Raw genomic sequence first — 6000 nt, 5'->3', positions numbered from 1 at the left:
ACTTTTTACCTCCGCCAAGGAGGTTATGTTTTTGCCGGCGTTTGTCTGTTTGTTTGTTTGTTTGTTTGTTTGTTTGTTGTTTGTTTGTTTGTTTGTCTTTTAGCAACATAACTCAAAAAGTTATGGACCGATTTTGATGAAATTTTCAGGATTTGTTGGAAATGTGAAAAGGAAGAAGTGATTTCATTTTGGGGGTGATCCGGAAGAAATCCTGGATTCTGGATCACTTTGAAATTTTAGTTAACATTGTGGTAAATGGGACCAAAAATTTAGTTTCTCAATATCTCAGTTAATTATTGACCAAACCCCATGAAATTTGACTCAGGGATGGACAATGGGATCCTCTTTCATATTCCAAATTGGAAGATACGAGACAAATATTTATGGAAAACACAATTAATATGAGGGGGACTGTAGTCCTTGGCAGAGGTCTGCGCTCTCTGAGTGCTTTTCTATTTTTTTGTTTGTTTTTTTCAGTTCTTGTGAGGCAGCAGCTTTTAAACTGGCAGTAACACACATAGAGAACACATGATTACAGTTTATAGACCAGCTAACTTTTACACAGGACAAAAATGTGTGCAGTAAACAGGCAATTATGCCAAACCAATTAGACGGTGCGCCCTCTGCAGGATTAGTGGTGTAATGTCACAGAAGACAGCAGCTCCTGTGACCAGGTAACCAGCACACATGCAACATGATGTAAGGCTGAACACTTCAAAGGGAACAAGGATAACCTTACATATTGTTATGAGCTTTTCTGATGCGAATTTTGGAAATCTGTTCATTTTATATGAGCAGAAACACAGACACATGTGAAACCTCTATCATTTAGAAACACATTCAGATCTCTCTCACCTCACACTTGATTTTGCAGAAATTTGTGGTGTTTTTCAGTCCTGTGATGTTTCCCTCATAAGCAGCCATCACTACATAATTGTTTGGCTACAGACGGACAATGTCTGTACCTGATTGGCTAATCCACCTGTCAATCAAGCTCATTTGAACTCGGGAAGATTCACTGGTGACCAGACTCACATCTTCAGAAAGTGTTGTATTCTGGATCCCAGGCAACAAAACTGCAGTTTACAATGAGGAAAATGTAAAATAATGATCTACATGTGTAAAAGTTTAATCAAGGCTGTAGGTTTGGTGAAACTATGAAACCAGCTGACAGGCTACATGATTAACAGATTAATTATATAATTGTTGACTTTTTGTATGATGCACACTGACAAAACCAAACAGCACATCTTTATAAGAAAGGGCCAAATGGGATAAGAAGTCTGGGCAGGTCCAAAATAAGTGAGAGGTGGTTTCATTTTTCAGTTTCAGTTCAATGTACAGTTTGTGTCCATTGTCCTTCTAAGATGATTCTTTAGTGGATAACAACGATGTAGAAGTTTGTAGCAGATTTCCCTTTGCTTGTTGGTGATGAGATATTTGTGAGGTCATGTCCAAACATTTTTCCATGGAATATTGTCAGTAGAGTCGGGTTCTAACAGTGCATGAGTAGGGTTCTGTTTGGAAGGTGCACTTGTGGTGACAGTCACTCACACCTGCTCAAGCCGACATCTTCAGGTGCGGTCCTGTCCTGCCGCTTCCCCAGTTTGGGCTCCTGGCTCCACTAATGACATCACTCTGTGGCAGCCAATGAAACAGAGGCAGGAGTAACTCTGTCGTCATCACTGAATACATCTCAGAACGTCTAATAAACAAAATGTGAACTCAAACGTGTTACATTAATACTATAGAGTTTGGGAAAATATCTGAATAAATGTATATTTCTGTATATTTATTAGAATAAAATGGCAAATATTGGTTGGGACTATTTTGTCTTCCACAAATATTGGTTATGACACGTCCCCACCGTCTCTATTCAAACCTAATATTAAATACCTGAAAAAGTTCAAGATACGGGCTGCACATATCCATAAAGTAGTGACTGCAGAGAGACGTTTGGACTATAGAGCTGCAAGATTAATCACAGTCAAATCAAATTCACAATTTGAATGGCCACAATTAGCAAATGACAACTGCTGCAATTTTTGAACTACAAACAACAAACTCTGTCTGTCTTATTCTGCATAAAAACCACTAACCCTGTAGTTTAGGTCTGTTCAAACATGTTCTCAAATGTGTTCTTCTTCTTCTATTAGTTTGTCAGTTCAGATTTGAGTCTTTTTGTCCTTTCTTCTGGACATGAATGTTTCAATATAAAGCATGTCCAAAGTGTGCTGATTCTCAAAGTCAGCCAATTGATACTTTGCAAGGACATCGTGCTGGGGGTGTTCTACATGTGGGCCCGGTCAAGCAGAAGTAAACAGCAAGGCCAAAAATTCAAGTTAATGCATCTGATATAAAAATGTATTGAACAGATACATATGTACTCTAGTTTATGAAACTGTTGACCTTTTTTCTGTACCCTTTTTGGTTCTAAAGTTACATATGTTTTAAACAGACCATGTCATAGGTACAATTTTTAGGCCTTGAACAAGAATTACTTCCCAAATTTCAAAGATCTGCAAATCCTCTTCAGGTTAACTTTCAAGCTTTGTCTTTGACTAACTACATCTCTAGGTAGTATACTTATGAACATTAAAACTATTAGGTGATAGTATCTGGTAAAACCTGTGTTTTACAAGTCTAAAAATGGTAATTTTCCCTCCGTTACCGAAAAATGATGTTTTTTTTTTAAGTTTTACATATTTTATTTTACATATTTTATTATATTTCATCATTAAACTTTCTAAAAGCAAGGATATTGATACTACTAAGCATTTCCTGCAGCAATCTAATGAATTCTGTTTCTACATATTTTTTTATTAATTATCCTATGTTTTCCCTCCGTTACTGGCAAAGGTAACGGAGGGAAAACAGTTCATATAGTAAGAACTTTCTACTGCATTCTCCCTGAATTATTCCATACACAGTGTTGGGAAGGTGACTTTTAAAATGTAATCCCCTACAGATTACAGATTACATACCCCAAAATGTAGTTTGTAACGGAATCCATTAAATTACTTAAAGTGAGTAACGTAATCGGAATACTTTGGATTACTTGATTTGCTGTAGAGAAGCAAAGACTAGAATATCTTCACCTAAGTCTGCTAAAAGATGATAAAAAAGCCCAGTCTTTACTTAACCAAATTAAAAATATTATTGATAGAGGAGGAGGAGACATGGTCTGTGCAGCATGATTTAGTCCTGTTAAATCCTGGTTTAGTCCTGGTTTAGTCCTGGTTTAGACCTGGTTTAGACCTGGTTTAGACCTAGTTTAGACCTGGTTTTAGACCTGGTTTAGACCTGGTTTTAGACCTGGTTTAGACCTGGTTTTAGACCTGGTTTTAGTCCTAGTTCAGTCCTGGTTCAGTCCTGGTTTAGTCCTGGTTTAGACCTGGTTTTAGACCTGGTTTAGACCTGGTTTTAGACCTGGTTTAGACCTGGTTTTAGACCTGGTTTTAGTCCTAGTTCAGTCCTGGTTCAGTCCTGGTTTAGTCCTGGTTTAGACCTGGTTTTAGACCTGGTTTTAGACCTGGTTTTAGTCCTGGTTCAGTTCTGGTTTAGTCCTGGTTTAGACCTGGTTTTAGACCTGGTTTTAGACCTGGTTTTAGTCCTGGTTCAGTCCTGGTTTAGACCTGGTTTTAGACCTAGTTTAGACCTGGTTTAGTGTCCAGCGATGAGTGGAATTACTGAGAAAAAAAAAAAGAAAAAAAAAGGGGAATACCCCGAAATGTGAAAACAGGAAAAGGCCACCGTGTAATCCATTTATTTCAGCAAAGTAACTGTAATACAATTATCACTCACTGAAACAGTGACTCATAATTAGTACTCTGATTATGTAACTCCAGTACATGTAATCTGTTACTCCCCAACACTGTCCAAACATAGTGTATTGTTTTGATGATTATGGTATTGTATTAGGTTAAGGTGGTCTCTCTTTTAACATTATCTGTAAAAATATTTGAATGTATAAAATCTGCCCCTGTTTCCCTCCGTTACCGCTTGACCTGACCCATGTATGTCTTTTGGCGGAATGTTCAGCAGTTACCAAAATACAAATTGGGTTTAAACAGCACAATTTCAGGAGCATGTGATCAGTCTGAGCGTTCATGGTCCTGTTTAGGAGTCTGACTTTCAACAGAAAACTCACATTCAAGTCAGATTCAAGTAACAGAGCTCCAGACAGAGCGGTGCCTACAGTTAGCATCACACCACAGCCAGCACACTTCTATAGTCTCTACCGGCACTGGAATGTTCCTTTCCAAACTTCCTCTCCTCCAGACAACAATCGCTCGCACAGTGCCCCATAAAAAGAATGGAATAGAAGGGGGAGGGGCGGAGCTGGAGGGGACGGGGGCGAGGAGTGATGCATCGTGGGCAGTGTAGTAAAGATGGAGAGAGGAGGGGGTGAGAGCAGAGCTAAAGGAACAGCCTGGGGACACAGAGTAAGTCTAAAAAAGATGGGTTTCAGAGGGCACCGTTTTGAACCGCTGATTTGGAGCCCATTCGAACAAAAAACAGTGCGGATGTGTTGTATTGCACCTAATTACAAAGCCTTTTACTGTCTGCTAATCAGGAAGTGCACGTTAGCATACTAGTTATTGCTATCTTTACAGTCACGGCAAAATTTATTCTCAAACATACAATTTTACATTTCTTTATTTTACTTCACAGTGCGCTGAAACACGTACCGTAAAATCATAAAAATCATCGCCGTGATGTTTATTTGTTTTAATCATTTAACAGACCAGGCTTTTATTTGAGACCAGGAGGTCATTTGGGGCAGGTGATTAATTCTTTCCTCTCAAAAATCTTTGGAAATTATGGTACTCAAACCAGTATGACTATATTTTACAGTTTTACAGCTCATCTCAGAGGAGCGTCGGCGTTATACGATGGCCTGGTGACTACTTGTCAGCAGTGTTGGGGAGTAACAGATTACATGTACCAGACTTACATAATCAGAGTACAAATTATGAGTCACTGTATTGGATTACAGTTACTTTGTTGAAATAAATGGATTACACTGCAGTATTTTCCTGTTTTCACATTTTGGGCTATATCCTTTTTTTTTTTTTCCCCGTAATTCCACGCATTGCCAGACACTAAACCAGGTCTAAACCAGGTCTAATCCAGGTCTAAACCAGGTCCAAACCAGGTCTAAACCAGGTCCAAACCAGGTCCAAACCAGGTCCAAACCAGGTCCAAACCAGATCTAATCCAGGTCTAAACCAGGTCTAAAACCAGGTCTAAACCAGGTCCAAACCAGATCTAAAACCAGGTCCAAACCAGGTCTAAACCAGATCTAAACCAGGTCCAAACCAAGTCTAAAACCAGGTCCAAACCAGGTCTAAACCAGGTCTAAAACCAGGTTTAAACCAGGTCCAAACCAAGTCTAAACCAGGTCCAAACCAGGTCTAAACCAGGTCTAAACCAGGTCCAAACCAGATCTAAACCAGGCCTAAAACCAGGTCTAAACCAGGTCTAAACCAGGTCCAAACCAGGTCTAAACCAGGCCTAAAACCAGGTCTAAACCAGGTCCAAACCAGGTCTACACCAGGTCCAAACCAGATCTAAACCAGGCCTAAAACCAGGTCTAAACCAGGTCTAAACTAGGACTAAACCAGGACTAAACCAGGTCTAAACTATGTCTCAGGATTTAACAGAAATGCCGTGCAGACCGTGTCTCTTCTTCTATCAATAATATTTTTTATTTGGTTAAGTAAAGTCTGGGCTTTTTATTTTCTTTTAGCAAAAAAAACATCTTATGTGAAGATTTCCTTGTCTTTGCTTCTCTACAGCAAACCAAGTAATCCAAAGTATTCAGATTACGTTACTCACTTTAAGTAATTTAATGGATTACGTTATAAACTACATTTTGGGGTATGTAATCTGTAATCTGTAGGGGATTACATTTCAAAAGTCACCTTCCCAACACTGCTTGCCGGCACTATTCCTGCTGCCTCGTCTTTCTTGTGCCTTTCCTTGCCCATTTACCAC

This window comes from Boleophthalmus pectinirostris, unplaced genomic scaffold (assembly GCF_026225935.1).
Source record: "Boleophthalmus pectinirostris isolate CB_2022bp ecotype Guang Dong unplaced genomic scaffold, ASM2622593v1 HiC_scaffold_1, whole genome shotgun sequence".
Lineage (NCBI taxonomy): Eukaryota > Metazoa > Chordata > Actinopteri > Gobiiformes > Gobiidae > Boleophthalmus > Boleophthalmus pectinirostris.
The sequence above is the reverse complement of the archived record's forward strand: the minus strand, read 5'-3'. Positions refer to the sequence as shown.